Below are 19,612 nucleotides of genomic sequence, written 5' to 3'. Positions count from 1 at the left end.
GGTTGGAACAGCCCCAGGCAGGGCCACGCGGAGGGGATTTGGGCAGGAACGTGAACACCGTGAGCGGCCGCGCTCCCAGCAGCAGCCACGGAAAGCGCGGAGCAGCAGCAGCGCCCCGAATCGCTGCCGGGCCGAGCTGCAGCGCTCCCGCGGCAGCCGGAGCTCACCCGGCTCCAGGGCTCCACCCGCAGCCGCCCGGGCAGACCCGCACGGACCCGCCATCGGGCGGGCTCTGCACCCACCCGGCCCAGGAAAGTTGGGCTCAACAAATGCACCTGTCCACGTCCGAGAGAAACACTGGATTTAACTGATGCTTAACAAAAAAATCAAAGGTTGATGGGGAAGCCCGAGAGTGTAAGGAGGAGAACTCTTGAAACTTGACAGAATTCGCAACAGATTTTATACCATTTCAATCTCTGATTATCCCCACTTGAGCATGTTCCGGGGTTGGGCGGGGAGGTGGCAGCGACATGACCTGAACTCCCGCCTGTGCTCTGACCGGCCTCCACTGCAGGAGGGCAAGACGTTCCTGGATTCCTCTTCAACACCTAGGCCCAATTCTCCAGACAGCACTAAGACAAAGGGTTTTGGGCTGTATGGATCAGTGAGGAACTGAGGCAGGAGTTAATTAGGAATGTAGGAAAAGGGCAGAGAGAATGGGGAGACCCACGACTGACACAGGCTGGAGATAGAGGCAGAGTCCTGCTCCAATTTACTTGCTGCTCTGTTGTGATTGTCTCCAAATAGTCCCAACAGTGTGCACTGCAACAAACAGGGAGGAAAAGTGACAAAATAAAATGTTTTCATGTAATTAAAGACTGTTACAATTAATGCCCACAAAAATTATAAATAGACTCCATAGATAGTCTTCAAAATAGCATGGACTCACTTCTCAAGGCTTTCCCTTGCACCTTAATGCTCTATTTTTTCACTATTTTAATAAAATTAATAAAGTGTCTAGAAAGTGTCTAGAAAAGCCCTATCAGACTTTGGCACTGTACATGCGCCCTTGTCTGAAGATTTTACAGTTCTCAAGCTTTATTTTAAGAGAACATAGTTGGAAGTTTATGCCTCAAACACGGCTTCCCACTTCATCCTCCTCTTTACTACAAAGGAGATAAAGCTTTTCCTTACCAGAAATACCAACTTCGACATTAATACAGAGGGTTTTTTCAAGATTTGAGGTGCCTGAAATATCACAAGTTCTCTGCCAAAATCATTCCTGTAGTTTACATTTCTTTCAGCACAATGCAAAGCAATTTTAAACGTGATGAAACCATTTAAGCAAGCAATGATGAACTTTGGGCTTTACCCAAACAATAACGGTCCTGGTCCTTTCAAACGCTGACTCATTGAGTGACCTCACAGTGCTTAGGAGACAAGTCTTAAAATGAGGAATCGGGCTTTAATCACGGCTGACATTTTATTGGTGGCTTGGAAGAATTTATTTTTAATATAGAGAGCTGGCTTGAAGATTTAAACTTCAAAAGACTCTGAAGAAAGCAAACAATTATAGACAAATCGTCTCCATACACACATACCAGAAATCTGAATACAGAGGAAGGTGGGGCATCTCTTTGTGAAAGACAAAGCAACTATGTCAATGCTTAGAAGTGTCATGTTACCAGTATTATATTATCTAAAGCTTGTAAAAGAGAGGAAAAAAATCCAAAATAATACAGCCTAGGACTCATAAAGCATAGGCATCCTACAGCCCAGCATGGTGTGTCCACACACCTAGGCCTTCCCCACTTCCCACTGATTGCACATTGCATCCACAGGGGTGCATTTGAAAGGCAAGAGCAGTTCCAGCAGGCAGAGCTGCCCCGTGGCCACGCTGGGACACATCCCCTCCAGGAGCAGTAGTTTCTGTTAATCCCAGTGCTTGCCCAGTGTTGCACCAGTTATAATGTGTATTAATATTTAACAGTTCTTTGGGATGTGTTCTCTGGAAAGGGAAACTGGAGATTTCCTTGTCTGCTCATCTGCAGCAGTTTTCCTTCTTACTGCTCTTTGGCAAGCCAGCAAAGAGGCAATTTTCCTTGGAATTCCACACCCAGTGCCAAGTATTCCCACATCCAGGCACAAAGCTGGGCACAGCCAGTATAATTTCTAACTCAGTAATTTATTCAAAGCTCCGTTTTATGAAGCTTTGAAGTGGATGGCTTTTCAGAGAACCTGCCATTTAAAGCTGCAAAATTAAGGCAGCAAGAAATGAATCAACTGCTACAGGAATCATGAGAAAGTTTTCCTGGAGAGTCTGACTCGGGATGAGTTTTGTGTTCATATTAAAATGCAGTTAAACTGAGAAGCTATTGAAGTTATGTTTTCAAGAACAAATTATTTCCTTTCAAAGGCAATCCTCTTTAAGACACTACATTTGGTTTCCATTAACTGTTTCAGGTAAGTAAAAAGTGAAATTATAAAATTAATCCATGAAAAAAATAAAATGCTTGCTTTGTAATATTTCATGTGTCTGTCTCCTGTTTAAAACTCAAAATTGGGAAACACCAAAATTACCATATTTATAGATAGTGGGAAGGCCTCTTAAAGTATGTGTGGCATTTATTTACATTTTTTTGCCACAGTGTTTTCATTTATAGCAGGGGTTCAGACTTGCAAAATTCTCCATATTCCAACACATCCAACTTAACAAAGCACTCCAGCAGACCTTTAGTTCCAAGCAGGATTAGAACCACACTGTTGAAAACCTTGCCACGTTTGGCTGCTGGCATCTAATGTGTTTCAGTACAAGGCAGCTGTGATTTACCAGTTGGTATTCAAGCGTTGGAATCTCAGAATTAGTTCTCAGAAGCAGTTTAGTCAAGATGGATGACAGGGTACGAGTGCTGCTCACTGCCTGACCACAGCTATTCTCACAGAGCTGCTGCAGTTACGTTCAGGTAAGGAGGAGCTTCTCCTTGACTCCATTTTTGTACTCTGCTGTGTACATTATTTATAGGTACAAAGCTGGTCTCTTGAAAGACTTCTCTCTCTAGAGGCAGCTGGATAGTAGGCATTGGGTTATAGGTCTTAAACAGCAGCAAAACTCAAAAAAAATTAAAAAAGGATTTAACCTATAACTGAATTGTAGAAATTAATACCATGGACACGCATCTTTCCCATCCCTAGCAATTTAAGCTTCAGCACATGCTGAATTATGATTTTTTTTTAAAGCTGAGTTTCCAAATGTCATAAGCACACTATGTTAATCCTTCATTCACTCTCCAGAAAATTAAGGCAGTCCAGCACCAAAAATAACCATAGGGCATAGTTTTGTGAGGCAGCAAAACTGACGTAATGGCTGCTCCCAAAAGGGAAGGTCATCTCTCTCTGCCCTGCCCTCACAGCAATGTTGCTGCTTCTCAGAGCCCATCTGAGAAATGAAACTAAAAAAATAATTCTTCAGATGGAAAAGTACACATTTTTATTCTGGTTAAGCTTCCTAAACTGTTTCACAGAGGAGCCAGACAAATATTAACACCCTGAAGAATGGGCTGTCACTACAGCAGCTCAGGAGTTGCCTTCCACAGCCAGCCTGGCTGCAGGGATGACCTTCTGGGAATTGGGCAGTGGGGACACAGCTGGGGTTGCAGGCACTTAAGCCATCTAATTTTATTTTGCTCATATTTGTGAGCCAATCCCCTTGAGTGGCCAAAGAAGGATGGCGTGACCATCCTTCAAAGTGTTTTGAGCAAGCTGTAAGAGAATGGCTGTAACCAGTGTGACTTCTGGTGGGTATAATCCTTGTTTACAGGACTCCATCTGAGGATCATCCCTGTTGTAAAAACACTGAAGTGTTCACACAGGCATGAGTAACATCTGCTGCTCATATCTGCATGCAAAATTGTTTACTAGAGTGCAATTGCATAAACTGGAGGCAGCTTCTTGGACTCATGCAAGAAGCAGCACGGGAGGCAGGCTAGCAGGTTGGCCTCAGCCACATCTCTCATCATTACCTCTCTGGGATTTCAAAGAATCCTGGATTTCAGACAACTCTGGATCTCCTCCTGCTTCCTGGGATCATCACAAGGACCACAGAGAAATCCACACAAACACCTACCAAGGTGTTCTTGCACAAACTCCCTGCTGTTAGAACCTGAGGCACAGGCAGTCTAGCCTGACTTACACAGGGAATTCTATCGGTCACTGCTTGCAGTAGACTTTGACCTCTGGAAGACAAATGAAAAAAAGCTCAATCCACAAATCCCAGGCACTTTTTATCTTGTTATACAACACAAGAGTCACAAGGCTGCTAGTCACATTTCATTCTCATTCCATTTGGATACCAAGCAGTTATTTTGAAATGGGATTTTTTTTTTAATTATTAGCTTTTAAATGTGTGTTGGGTATATTCTGCATTTGGCACATAGGGATTCCACTGCTTGTGTTTGCACTCAGGGTCTCCAACCTAACAATGCCCAGCACTGACAGAACACCAGATCTGGAGAGGTTATTGTTTGAGTTATTACTGTGAACTGCTGCTTCATTATGTGACACAGGGCAATGATGGTTGACTACAAGATTAGGGACTGGGAAGAGCCCTTGACTGAAGGAAATTTAAAAAGACTGGGACCATTCACCTGGGAGGGAGTGAATCAGAAAGAACACAGTGAAGGTATTGCAGAATGCATAGCTTAGAGATAGTAATTGGAGAACTTTTGTTCACCTTATCTCAAAACATAGGAATGCAGAAACATGAAGGGAAAAAAAGGTAAATGAAAAGATAAGCAACTACCTTCTAATTTTTTGCATAAAATATATATCAGGATTCACTGATAAGCTACATTGTGAAGAGCAAAGTATTATTAGTGTTCTCAATGAATGGGCACAATTCAGCTAAAAGTAAATATTTGACATCTAAAATAGAGATTTTGTTAGGATTACTATTCTTTGGAGCGCAAGTGAGCTTCTACCTCTTGGGATTTAAGGGGCTATTTCTGCCAGATATCCAGGGCCTGGGGAGCTCCAATAGAAGCAGGGTGTAAAACTTAACTTTTAAAAACCCATTTCCTCTGAAGAACTCATGGACTGAACACAAACGAGACAGCTGATGGCTCTAGCTGGGGAGAAAAACAGACTGACTGGCAGGGCAAGCAATGGGCACTGTGCAGCAGATGCCTGTTAACATCCAGACTCCACAGAGGAGTTCCTGCATCCTCAGCTTACTGGATCTGTGCTCTATTTTATACCATTCAGGTATTTTTGTTACTAAGTGAGGACGCTGCAGGAGTCAAAGGCTAATCCTTGCCTGTATTTAGCCCTACTTCCTTATCTTGGAATCTGGTCCACAGTGCCACTCTCGTTCTCCCACACAGTTTCTGTACTTCACTGCTTACCTACTCATGAGGACTGAATTCCAGGACAAAGGCTGTTGTTCACAGCAAAGGGTTTGTGGAGCAGCTATTCTAGCATAGCTCCCCAGGTGGAGATACAATTCATATAGGCAAAAGAACTCACTAAATCATCTCCTTAAAAGGCAAGCTACACCATCAGAATAAATCATCTCCACATCTTTGTTTTTTGCATGCCATTATTGCTGCAGGGTTAAGTCTGGGATTTTTACATTCCAACCTGAATAACTATTCTGGCAAAACTAGTAGTTCCTTGACCAGGAAAGGCCAGATGTACCAGGAAACAAAATAACAACAACCACCAAACAAACAAAACACACCAATAAAAAAGACCTTGCCTTATTTTCTTAGCTGTGTTTTTTGTAGATATTGAAAAGAAGAATGACGGAATGAGCCACGAGCACTGGCTCTGTTAACAATGGGAACTGTGTCCAAAAGTCACCTCTGGGGTGGAGAAAAGCAGTGGAACAGCAGTACACAGCAACCCTTACAAAAGGGTTTATTTACTACATGTATGAAACAAAAATATGATGTCCTAATGAAGCTATAGTGGAACACAAGTAAAAATCTAAAGATATATAACTGAACCAGAATTCTAGACATAAGACCCCCCACTCTAAAGTAGCCTACTAATTCATTCATCAAGTCCAATTAATAATATTCACTCTTCATTATCACCTTTTCACTGCAATAGACCTCATGTCAGCTCCAGCAAAGGATATGAGTCAATCCTTGACTAAATGCCTCTGATTCACTAAGGAACCAACATATATAAAATCACTTAAGATTAAAAAATACTAAGGTTTGCCTCACTGATAATTTATCTAATGGCTGCTAAGACTGGGTTAATGGGAGAAAGATGAGAGAGAACAGCACTACATCGCTATGGAAACTAGAATTTTCAAAATAAACACCTTTTCAGAACTGAGGTTGCAGATCTAAAATATCTTGGTTTTGATGTCACCTCCCTTTACCACGAGATCCAGCCAGGCTGACCAGTCAGGCATAGGGAAAAAGCTTGCATGCAGTGACAGAAGATATCTCATGGCTGATGTTCCTTATTCCAGTGTAAGTATTGTCTCTGAATGCAAACTTCAGTGATTGATTTGTTACCTGTACACTTTTGAGGGTCTTCCTGCCTCACAGCCTGTCTGGCCAGGCCAATGCAAAATGAATCCATACCACTTCAGATGGGAAGTGTTCCCTTTATCCCACTATACTGATAATCCTAAATATTTGCAGTCTTTATATATATATATATATATATCAAGGGAACTATGACAATACAATATTTACAGCTTTGTGAAGTTCAAGTCCTTTACTCATATTAGGAAACTCCTTACCCTGGAAATGACTCCAGTGCAGTTACTGTATAGGGTATCCAGTCCTTTGCTTCCTGTTAGTCACAAATGGAAAATACAGTTGGTAACTTCTCCACTTGTGCCTGGGCAAAGGGTTTCTCATTTTAGACACAAATATACCTCCACACCCCACCTACCTTATACCATCTCACTGATTGCTGCTGTAAACAAGTCAAGACTCTAGAAATGCTGACTCACAGTGCTAAGACTATGGAAAATATTTAGAGTTGCTAAAGAAGCAAAGCCCAGCAGGTTTCCTGCCCTTCCTTCTTATCTGCAAGCCCCTTGCCATGACAGGCTGTAATGAAGGACCTTGCTTCCTGAGAGGAGGCAGAATAGGTACTTGCTTCCTAAAGATAGCCCAGATTCCTTTGAATTCCCAGTTGTTAGCTAGTAATTGCAGGCAGGGGAAGACAACCCCCAGTGCTTACAACCGCAGGGCTACAGATGTTGAGAGATTAATGGCTCCTGGGTAGACTTTCTTGCCCAATGCAGCATTGCTGACTTCAGTGCACTTCCTGGGACAGAGTCAAGTTCCTTTAAAATGCCTCAGTATCTGCTACAGAAACCTGTTCCTTACCTATGGACTTTACTGAACCGGATTTATTACTGATTCCTGCCTTCAGCACAGCTGACTCAGTGCAGACAGGCAAATCACTGTTTGCTTTGGGAGGGCTGGTACCGCTCTGGACACGGGCAAGCAGCATGGGGTACAAATTCTGTTTCCCTGTGGGCGTGTCAGCGCAGGCGGGGAGAGGGACACGGACCGGTGCTCCCGCTGATCCGGGGGCCAGGGACAGAGGTGGGGAGAGTGGGGCTATCTCCAGAGGAGCCAGTCCGAGTGCATTCTGCCTGTATTAACACACTGCTGCGCCCAAACTAATCGGCTCTGGATCTTATCCAAACGACAAGCTGAGTGCCTAGCACATCAACAGCCTGTTTTCCCCACTGGGAAATGACCTGTTGCAAAAGGCAGAACATTTAATGAAACAACAAAGTTTTATACCCACACGATTCATGTGACAAATAACTTCAGAAAGCCTAAGGAGCACGGAGCCTTTATGACAGGCTGGGGATGGGCAGGTTGCAGTGCTGCTCCCTCCTCCTCCTCCTCCCATTACCTTACGCAGCTCATTTGCAAAGGAGCAGAGACTGATGAGCTACATTTACAAGCTGGGCAGGGCAGACCAAGGAACAGCTCTCACTGAAGGGAAGGAGCAGGCTGTGGTGAGAAATTGCAGTGCTCAGAAATGACTGTACTAAATGGCCATGGTGATGGTATTGAGTTGATTTTACCTATAACCTGTTCTAACTGCAGTCTGCAATTAACGTGGCCTATAGCGTCTAAATGCACTAGAAGCACACAAGTAGGGATGCAGAGCTCCCTTTTCTATTGGCAGCTGACTTCCAGCTGCACATCAAATGAAATTCTTAGCAAGCTGATCATGCGCATAATGCTCTCTATACTTGTCAATATGGAGATGTATTTCGCTGAAGTCTCCCTCTTGTGAGGCAACAGGAGCCATTTTAAATAGGTGGGGACAGCAGCAGTCCTACAAGACTCACACTAGTTTAAGAGAACAGTAACTATAGTGCTTTTGCCCTATTTATAGTGCTTACTCAAAGCAGAACTGAGGTCTTATCTGTCCTCCTGATAGTGACAGTGAAGGTGGCTCAGTGTGAAGATGGCCTTGTATGAAGAATAGATTGGATCATAAATGGAGAACAGCTGCTTAAGCAGAACACCAGGAAAAGAAGCAATGATGTTGCTGGGCAGAGAAAAGCATTGCAAGAGCACACACAGCCTCCTTCCTGCAAAGGCACATGCGCAGTGCTATCACTCAGTCACATTTCTCTCAAGCTTCCTGGTAGCAGCATCAGCAAGTGTATTCTGTCACATCTGACTGGCTACAGGACTCTGTCCTCATGTAATGACCTGGCCTCGATTTTTCACATTTTTGTTGTATCTTTCCCCTCTTACGGCGCTATGAAAGCACCAGGCATGAAACCTGCAGCACAAAAGGAATTCTCGCTAGCACAGCCTGCTGCAGTACACTTACCTCAGCAGCACAGGAGCTGCAGGCATGGCAAACCTCACATAACCTACATTAGATTCCCATAACGTTCCAAATCAGGCACTTAACTTCCAGACTTGGCTGAGACTCATCTCCATGGCCAGACTTAGTATACACAACAGAGACTAAAACTCTGAGGATTATAGTGTGCAGCTTTGCTTCTTTGGTAAAATGTAATGCTCTACAAAAACAGACAGTTCAACTCCATAAAACCAGCCTATTTTTGGCCCAAGAACAAATACTGAAATCCCCCTAGAACTAAGGGCCATCCAGATTTCTCCACATGTAAACTGCACTGTAAAAGATCAGTTCTCTGGTTGAATGGCCACAGCAAAACACTCTTGACATTGCCACGGCCTAGCCTCTGATCTGCCGCTGTCCAGAGGTGATGTCATGGGCTGTGTTCACTGTCTGGAAATGAGGAGCAAGAAACGCTGTATTGGCTGGCCAGCCCATCCAGTGACACATCCTGACATGGGCCACAAGGAGACAGGAACAGACTGGTAACACTCAAACATCATGGAAATAAAACCCCAAGGAGAAGTTGTCTGGGTGTAAGCACACTCACTTGGCCAGCAGCAGCAGGTCCACCCACGCCTTTGACACTTTAACCCATTTCTCCCTAGTCCTTTCCCATCCTTTATCACCTCTCTTTCCTCGAGGCCGTTCAGCTAAACTGCTGCTGTCCCTGCTTTGTTTACCCAGTTCTACCTGCACTGAGCAGGAGCAAGAGTGCTCTCCCCCTCGTGTCACCAGCACCTTTGAGAAAAAAGCTGACCTGCAAGCTATTTTTAGCCACATTGTAAAGTTGTGGAGCTATTTTGGTCACATCTCTGTATGAAAGCTGCAGGACACTGACAGGCTCAACGATTGCCTAGGGCAACAGGGGCTTTAACTGGGAACAGGCACAGCTTGCAACTTTGCATTAAAGCTTCTGTGCCCTTCCCATGCCATAGGACTCTTCAGACCAAGATTTGATTTCCCTTCCTTTAAGAAAAGGGTAACACACCTTCCTGAATTCTGCTGGATACCAGAGGCTCTGTAAGGCCTTTGCAGTGATGGCCTACAGCTTGCACTAGCTGCAGTTCTGCAAAAGGTACTATTTATTCTGTGGGCTCCCTCATTCCCATTTACCTCATTCCCTAGGAGGAGGCAGGTGCAATTATGAGTTCACAAAAACACTGGACAAGATTTTATCAATCCTCCTTTGAATAAGACCTCTGTGAAAGATCAATAAACATTAGACTAGTGCCTGCTGAGAAGTCGGATGCATGTAACTCTGTGGAGGTAAGAGGAAGAACAGAAAGGAATCATTTGCATACCAACATATTGTTCTGAATACAGAGTAATGCCTGAGAGCTCTGGGGTACATCCAGGCCATTGGGCAGAAGGTGCCTGGTCTAGACAGTTGTTTTCTCTGGAGTGCCCGAGGGTTGGCTGCCAAGTTTGCTGGGGCTCTGTAGCAGGTGCAAAGCACAGGCAAAGTAAAAGTCAAAGGAACTGGATTTAACAGAATTAAGCCCAGAGAGGAATCTTGAATGATGAGATATGAGGTAAATGAGACAAGAGAAAAAAACCCAAACTGAAACTGGTGTGTTTAGGACAGGGACAGATGAGTCACATCTATGAAGAAGGAACAAGAGAGTAACTATATGAAAGTTTTTGAACAGCTGTAATCCAACCCTTCCCAGAAAACTTCCCTTAGGATTACTGCTGTCTGCAGCTACAGTGCATGTTTTCCCAAGACACCTCAGTGGTGTTAACAATTTTGCACCTTCCCCATTTGGAACAAGCCCCTGATGCAGCAAGAAGAATCAGAATTTTATCAAGTCAGATTTCAAAGTCTCTCTCACATATTTTTTCCCCCAGCTTTGTTCTAAAAGTGGTTTGTTAAGAGTTCTTACACTAAACTTACATCCTGCTTCTCAGGTGAGCCACTCCTTACTTCAGTGATGCAACTTGCACCAGCTTTCATGAGTCAGCACAAGCCACATATCTCCTCCACAGCCAGATCAGTGCCTGCTAACAGGATGAACTGTCCCAGGCAAACACTGGTGACCTGTTGCAAACAGATTTGATATGCCGAGCATGACTGTATTTCACTGGGCATTTCAGCAGAAGGAGCTGGTTTAACTCATTTGGTCCCAGACAAGCACTGATCTGTGTTATACACTTTGCAATCTTCATGCCAGGAAAATCATCTAACCATTAGCTAATATCTTATGACATGTAAATTAAAACTAGATTAATAAGAATTTAACATTTTAGTCAATAGGTGGAAATGGCATGGACAGAATAGTATTGTTTAATATGGTGTTATTTTAGCAGGACAGAATGGAACTGTTGCAGTTCAGATCAGACACATCTCTGTGTCCAGCAGCAATATGTCAAGACCTGTTGGATCAAAAAGCTCATTGAAGTGTTTTGTGTTTCAGCTTCCCCCAGAGCTATGCACAAGACTAGCAGCAAGTATTACACAGTGAAAATGTTTTGGTCAAATGAAATAACAGCAACATGTTGCATTATTTCCCTACTGAGCTTAAGCAGCCTTTCTTTGGGACACTGCACAAGCAAGATAACAAACACAGCACAAGAGTGTCTGACAGAACAGATAATCTGTCAGCTCCTGCATGGTGGACCCATGCTCCTGGTAGTGGAATTTTGCCAGTGTAGGGAATAGCTACTTCACCTTTCATCATTTCTCTAGATTCTTAGTTTTCATCCATTATCACACAATCTTTTTGTGAGAGCATTCCTGGCATCATCAATTGTCTCAACTGATTATTTAATGGAGATATCCTATCACCATGTCCACAATGCAAGTATTTTCAGAGTAAATATCAAGAAACTGATTTTTTTTTTTTTAAATATTCCTACATCTGTTCTATTTTCCGGTGTGGAAACACCAGGCATACAGTAACAAATCACAAGCGGCTCACCCCATAGACGTAGACAGGGGTTGTCCACCAATTGTGTGGATCCCGGCAAGCGCACACACCACGCCGGAGCTGACGACTGCAGTTGCTCCCAATCTCCTCTAGGGAGTGCAGTCGGAAAGGAAGAGATGGAACTGCAGTGCACATGCCAGCTGGGAATCGGTGACTCAGGATATTCAGTCACAAATGGTGTCTGTCCATTTCTAGCTGAAGGCAGGGAGCAGCAACGAGGTTTGAGCTTGATCTAAGAGCAGTATTCTACAAGAATCCCAGGTACGCTTTACTATGTGAAAGAAAGGTCTGCCAAGATACTAAAAATCAAGATGTAAATGAAGCAATAGTATTTCAAATACTGGACCAATCACTTAAACCATCATCCCAAAAGCTGAATGCAGCATGGACAACACTTCTAAGGGGTTTCCATCTTTTTTGCCCCAATATATCGCAATGTGCATCCATCAGATCATCCAGCAAAGGTATGCCTCATCTTAAAACATCATCCAGGCCTTGGTCTCTGCACAAAGAGCATCAGAGACATTATTTTTTAGAACTAGATGTATTTTGTGTGCACATGCACAGTACTCAGTACTAGAAACTGGGCAGACTCATCAACTTATTTCCCCATGGATTCACAGAACAGCTAAGGAGATATAGTACCTGTCTGACCTCTGTGGTAAGGAATCATGGAGAAAAAGGCCTAAGGTTGCTTATTTTTTCCTTATAAATTATATGCATACCTTGATTCTGTGACCTGTTACAGCTCCCTTAAAGAAGGGCCAGAATGTAAAATACATCTACTCAGAACAGGATTTTGCCCTCTTGCTCCACCCCAAAATAATAATGTCCATGTTCCCAGACTCAAGATAAGAAAAGTACTAAGAAATGCAGAAGTCATACTACCATCTACCTAAGGCAAAGGGTAAGAGAATAAACTCACCAGGTAAGAGTCTGCATAGGAAAAACAGATCTGCAGGAGGGACATACCTATATTCAGACAGATGCCAGAGCTGATCTCAGGCATAGCAGAGGGTGCAGTGACTTCTGCAATGTTCCTGACACTCTGTGACAAAATAGGTCTGTGGAACCAGTGAGGAGCTGCAGCTTTGAGAAACCAAGAGACAGCAACTCTTGCTGCTCATGGACAAAGCTTCCAGGCTGACACAGACAGCTTTGTCACGTACAGAAATTACCTACAGCAAAACAGGAGCAGACGTTCACACATCCTAAGGACAGCAACCAGACCAACAGCCAGGGATTTCACTCTCAGTTCAAGTAGCAGCAGATACTTGCATACCAGAAGCCCCATTACTGAGACAGGAAAAAAAATAAAGAACAAAAGTCTCGAAAAGCTGTGATAAATAAAAAGGAACCATCAGCTCTTTCTTGTCCTTGCAAATAACAGGGCATCTCCTCCCTGACATGTCCCATTCACTCTTAAATTTTCCCACCAGCATTGATTTCTGTTGCTGTCTTGAATAGTACAGGTGTTTTTTTTTTTTAATAAAAGCAGGGAAAGGCAGGTTTAGCACCAAGAGATCCTCAGAAATCTGTAAGAATATTCCTGGTGAGGGCATAATTGATTTCCAGGGAGATGTTTATGATGTATGCATTATCACAATCTCAGAACTTCATTCCCCACCTATTTAGGATTCCCACACTGAATTACAACCTGCCTTCACACAGGAGATGTTGAAGCTTTCAATGAGGTCACGCCAGACTCTGACAAGCACTGATGGGTGAGTCATGCTGCAGTAGCCAGAGATACTAGCAACACATTTGTTAATCTGTACGCAGTCTAACTCTTTTTCTGGTCTAGAATCTTATTCAAGGGTGAAATACAGTGTCTCCTAGATAGGTGACTGCAGAATTGCTGAAGAGCAAGGCCACAGTTTCACAACTGTTTTACAGATTATAAGAATCAGTGCCTGGAAGCAAGTTCACAACAATGTAAAATGTTGTTTTACCTATCAAATCTATAAAACAGGAGATCAAAATCCAGATAGGGTCAACAGCAGAGCTGTTCATTGCAGATCACTGGAAAAGCCACCATGCTAATATGGAATCTAGGAGCTCTCAGAAGAGTTCCACCAACTCTTGCTTCAACAGTTCCAGTCATCATCTCCAGCAAACTGCTCTTCCAGAGGTTACCTCCCTGTACCACGGTCAGCTGGTGTAAATACACATCCCTACACCAGCCAGTCTAGGACAAAGGCTGGGGTAGTTACAGCACTGTCAGGATTGGGTCTGAGCTAAGATAGCCAGCACTAACCCAGCAGGGTCAGGCACAGAACAAACTCCAGTCTGCTGACTCAGCTACGAGGGAAAACCTGCAGAGAAGGATTAGATCAGACAACAGCAACTTCTTGGACTGCCACAGCAAAATTCTCCATGGAAGCTTTGGAAATGTGGCAAAAAGGACACAGAAAACTATGGAACAAGTGAGATATGGGGAATAAGTGCATGACAGCAGAAAAAAAGTTTCTTCATCTTGGCTAAACTACTGGACAGCCAGGAAAAAGAACCAATAATAAAGGGAAGAGACAAAGTAAATCTAAAAGAAATCCCGCAGACAGAGAACAAAGAAATTAAATGCTGTTGTATTTTCATTGCTGCGAAGCTAAATTAAGCTTCCTAAGTCAAGCAGAGAAATAATTGGTTTAGATTTCTATTCAGAAGACAGCATGAGCAGCAAGTGCCAGTGGAACAACTAACAAAAGGTGTCTTCCCTCAGAGAAGGCAAGCCAGCAGATTGCATAACTGAAATGAGTTTCCTCCCAGTTTCACATTATTAGTCACCTTTCTCCCTTCTCTGCCAAAGGCCTCTTCTTACCCATCCATCCAAGGACCAGAGCCAAGGCCTTTCCTGTGCTGCTTCTTTCCATCATTCACTCTTCAAGATCAAGGACTCCATAATACTGATCCTTGTACTCATTGCAGATATTCTGAACCAATGCCAGGGTAAAACCCCCTTCAGCCCTTCTGTTGGGAAAAGACCTGAGATACCTGAGCAGACCCTCCTTGTACTCAGTTTTCATGGCCTAAAAAACCAGTCAGTTCTGAAATTATGAAAAGATTTCAAAGCAAATTTATTGCAAAGACCCATGGAAGAGACCTCGCTAGCAGAAGACATGCTACCTAGAGTCCCTTGGAAACCTGTTTGACTCAGGTGGAAATAACCTACTGGCATTTATTTGTAATTGCCCAGCATGGCAGTGGCTGAGGAAGGAAAAGCTGTTGAGTCACACTGCAAGCCACTTTTCCACTTTTGTCTGGTTTCCCAGAGGGCAGAGTGGGACAAGTTAGAAGGCTGAGATTCTGTTTATGTCTGACACTCATTTCCCATATGACCTTGGCAAGTACTTCTCCTTGTGCCACCATTTCCCCATTTCTTAATAGCTAAAACCACTCAACTCATGGAACAATCATAAGTGCACAGCAAGGAGCATCTCATAAAAGGTAAGAGAAGAGTGAAGTATTATAATTGTTGTCATAGAATACAAAAGCAGTTACGTAATAATGTCAGTATTGCTTCATTTTTGTCCTTACAACACAAACTGTCAGAGGGACACTGTCTGACACGGTATCTGCATCCCAGTGGAGGTACCCAAGCATTTACATCACTGATACAAAACCAGATTGTTGTAATCTGGAAGACTCTACCTCGTTTATTTTGACCAGCCTTTCTCTAGAACATGTTTTTCCTGTATAACCTCATAACCCATAATAATGGCCCAAACTGCACTATAGGAATGATGGCAGGTTTCATGCTCTAGTAAAATCAAAACAATTCCTCATTTGTGCATTGCACAACCAGTCACTCACTAAAACACACATGTTCATCTTCTCTGCAAGCAGAGAACAAGCTGAAAGTCTCTAAATCAGTACATCATACATACAAAGAACACTTTCTAAAATTCTCAATGGCATGAAAGAATTAAATTGGTTAAATTACACTCTGCTTGTATGATGACAAGTTTCCTAAGAAAAAGCATTGATAACTGCTGTTCATAGCTGCTATATAATTAATAACCAAATTTCTCTGTTTCTACGATTTCTTCTAGAAGTTACGATTGTTTGCTTAAAAATGGCCAGATTCATGCAGCATTTGGACTGAAGGCTGAGGAAGGCATGGCTGTAATTACAGCACCTGAAACTGCACCCTAATCACACTCTTATCTTTCTTATCTACTGCAAGTATTTATAAAACAACGATAACTGTACTAGGCCCCATCACTGCTCTGAGTTAGTTCTGAACCAGCACCTTCATAATGCCCTAAGAAGTTTACACTGCTTGAACTGGTGTCATTCTGCTGAGACAGAAAGCCAAGCTTCTCATCACTTAAAGTCATTAAAAAAATAAACTATGACACCTCTAAAGAAGCAGGGGTGTTAACCCAAATGTCCTGGACAAACTCCCAGGACTAATTACAATGTGCCTTGAATAAATTCTTGCCACAGTTTCCGTTGGACTTAGTATTGTTCTCTACTTCCTCTCCTACAATATCATGGAGAGCTGGTGCATACTCTTAAAGGTCCTGTCCATGCTGGAATGTCGTATGGGTCTACTCCAGGACCAGCTCTGCAGCAGCACATTGGGAGCAATGTGTTGAAACCAGTTCTGCCTGTCAGCTGAACCGCTAGGCAATTTGTAATATTTATTTATTGATGTTCTGGCACCTCCTTCAGACAGAATTAACTTTGGGTATAGCTATCTGACAGATAGACTGGTGCAAATCCCAGATGCAGATATATATAAACCTGTTTAGTTCTTTTTTAAGTGGACTAAATTTGCATCAGGAAATTAGCAAATGAAGCTGAACTACTTTCTAGATGCTTACTATAGTCTTATGAGAAGGCAGCAAGAACAGGTATATTGCAATGAACTAAGAAAACTAAATGTGCTATTTAGTTCAGCTAGTGACAACAAACACAATTTTCATACTGGCTGTTCCTTCGGAATTTCGGTGAACTTTTTCCAAACAGTCTGTTCACAGACTATAATGTATATTTTTGAAGCAGTCACTGAATACATATCAAATGCAGATCTAGCATTTCAAGTAAAATTCTTGATAGTTAAGAGTAAAGCATTATTCACGTTTTTCTGCAGCCACTGTTAAGAGACTCTAAGGATTTTTATCTAGACCTCTCATTATCTTTCACATGCATTAACACTAAGAGCTGAGGCCCAGACTCTCTGCTGGCATTTGCTGGGTTAGCTCCATGGACCTTGCTAGCTCTCATAATTCATGAGCTTTACAGGCAATTTGTCTGCAGGAAGAAGTACAAGATCAAGATTCAGAAGAACCTGATTCTCAATTCCACCTTTTGACCCCGTGGGCGGATCACTCTCTCTTACTGCTCCATTTTGTTCTCCCATCTCCAAAAGCAAATGATACGTACTAATTTGACAAAACAGGTACAAAACCAAATTAATATAAATAGGCCACGCTGGGCAGATTAGCATTAAACACCATTCTTCCAACATCTGAAAATACAAATGTTTACCTTTCAGACATGCCCTTAATTTCCCCAGAAGCGTGTCTCCCATATTATTTCAGAAGACAGAAACTGTAGTTTCAGAAAGCGGATGGTTTTATTTTTGTGTCATTATAAAAATGCCTTTTAACTTGTCAAATGATACACTACAAATATCTTTGGCAGATGAATGAAACCAAGTTTCCTGTCATAGCTGCCAACTTCAAGGTTGAGATCATCAGATAAACCTTTAGTTTGCCTCTCCCAATACCCACAACAACATATGTTTGAAGTGATCCACGTTTGTCTCACTTTTCCTATTGGGATTTGAAAAAAGCAAAGTATCAGACCACTTTTGGAAAAGTTCACAAAATTCTAGATGAGGTCCACAGTTGTTACGGCCAACCACATTCCTCAGGTGTCCCCCCCATCTCAGGTTAAACAGTCCCCAGTAGCTCTGCCTGTCCAAAGGTAAATGCAAAATTTACCTAAATCGTATCCAGCATCACCTCAACATCTGCAGGATACAAAGCTTTCTTATGATACAAAATATCTGTTAGATTATGTGGAAAATAGGAAGGAAGTTTGTTTCATCAGTTTTATTTCAGCAGTAGCAGTCATACTGGATTTACAGAGTTATATTATTTCATACTGGGGATATCTCAAAATTGAGTATTTGCATGGTGCTTTATAACAGAGAACACTGTGCCTTCAGTGTAATTCTGAAGTCAAAAGCGGAAGCCATCCCCACAAACACACCTTTGACAAACTTTGTGTCTTATGTAACTGTTTCTATTAATTTATTATCAGGATGTCAGTACAAATTGTTATTTTGATGATTCCTTGCCCCCATACTTCTGAAAGGGAAAGCAACTATAAACACAAGGGAGACTGACCTCAGTGATTTCCTCTGTTCAGACAGGAGCACAATGCGCTCAAACACCATGACAAGGAGAAGTGGACTGTTTAGAATTCCTCCAGCTGTAATCTATAGTAAAAACAAATAAACAAATACGTGACTACAAGATGCGATAATTAATCCCTGCATGAAGCCAACTGTTATCTCTGCTTCTTAGATGGAGATACCAAAGCACACAAAGGCTCAACAACCTACCAAGTTCAACACCGACCACTGAGAGCCAAGAGCACAGTTTAGGAGACCACGTGCTCAGTCCATGAGATTTTTTTTTTTCCCATCTTCTGGCCACACCCCAGAAACAATTTGGCCAAGGGCAGGCTAAAATACACCCATTTGGTGAGGGCAGTTGCACTAGAGCAGTCACCTACCACCTCTTGCGATTGTCACCGCCTGTAGCTGAGCTGCTCTTGGCCAGAGAGGCAGCTGCACTTGTCTCCATGTCCTCACCACAGCTAGCCTGCCCTAAACCCACTGTCCTCTGAAAGTTCCCACCGTGCCAGGCCTCTTCCCTACACCTTTTCTCCCTACCTATGTCCAGGCCCCATGTACCCCAACGCTGAGCCCCCCATCTCTCTGTTCCCCCCCACCTTTCCACAGTTTCCTCATTCCCCCTCAGGCGTGCTGCTTCCAACAACCCTGGCCGAGCTCAAATGGCTTCAGCATCTTCCTCCCCTCAGTATCCCTACGTGGGCCTTCCACAAACTCTCTTTCCCAAACTCGCCCCAGCACCCGCAGCTCTCTCCTGTTCGCCTATCCCTCAGCAACCCCTCACCTGTCCCCTAAAACTGCCCCTCCTCACACAACCCCTCACAGCTGCTTACTCTCTCCTCACACCAACGAGCCCACCCCAAGACCCCCTCACACCGAGGCTTCATGCTCACAGCCAGCTGCCCCCTCCTCACAAGAGCCCACCAAACCAACGACCTCTCCCCACCGACACCCTCACACCGACACCCCCCTCCTCGGCGAGACCCTCGCACCGAGAACCACCCAAGAGCCTCAGCCCGCCGCCCCCTCCCCACGCAGCCCCGCCCGCCCCCGCGACACCGCTGCCCCTCCGCCGCCCCCTCCCGGCCCCGCCCCTGCTCCCCCCGCCGCCCCCAGCCCCTCCCGCCGGCCGCGGTGCTGGGGGGGGGGGGAGGGAGAGGGCGGCGAAGTCTCGCGAGAGGGGCGGGCGGGGGCCGCTGGCTGCGGGCAGCGCGGAGCGGCGGCGGCGGCGCAGCCGGAGCCCGGGCGGCGCTGAGGAGAGGTGGCGGCGGGGCGGCGGCACAGCGATCGCGGCCCGGCACACGGACCCGCTCCGCCGCGGCGGCACGGCCGGCGCCGCCCGCCCTCCCGCACGCCGCGCCTCCGCGGCGCGGCCTGGCCGCGGCTCGGCGAGCGGGGCCCAGGCAGCGGCAGCGGTGGTAGTGGCGGCGGCGGTGGCGGCGGCTGAGCGCTCCGCCGCGCCCGCCCTGCCATCTTAGGTGCCGTGCCCCGCCGCCTTTGTGCC

General features: G+C 44.3%; 1 long non-coding RNA gene across 7 annotated transcripts; it reads right to left on the bottom strand.

Moving 5' to 3' along the window:
• Positions 1 to 284: 284 nt before the first annotated feature.
• On the bottom strand, positions 285 to 19,391 carry LOC148221490 (uncharacterized). 7 transcript variants are annotated; one of them, XR_015807954.1, is made up of 4 exons: positions 18,098 to 19,115; positions 6,698 to 6,750; positions 3,960 to 4,172; positions 285 to 762 (listed from the first exon to the last, which is right to left on the bottom strand). It is a non-coding gene; the product is annotated as an uncharacterized LOC148221490 (long non-coding RNA). The 7 variants fall into 7 exon arrangements; XR_015807953.1 differs by lacking the exon at positions 6,698 to 6,750 and having other exon boundaries at positions 18,098 to 19,114; XR_015807957.1 differs by lacking the exons at positions 3,960 to 4,172; positions 6,698 to 6,750 and having other exon boundaries at positions 285 to 592; positions 678 to 762; positions 18,098 to 19,110.
• Between the last annotated feature and the right edge of the window lie 221 nt (positions 19,392 to 19,612).

Source organism: Sturnus vulgaris, chromosome 21 (genome assembly GCF_052056855.1).
Source record: "Sturnus vulgaris isolate bStuVul1 chromosome 21, bStuVul1.hap1, whole genome shotgun sequence".
Taxonomy (NCBI): Eukaryota; Metazoa; Chordata; class Aves; order Passeriformes; family Sturnidae; genus Sturnus; species Sturnus vulgaris.
Note: the sequence above shows the minus strand (reverse complement) of the source record. Positions and strands in the feature narration are given on the sequence as shown.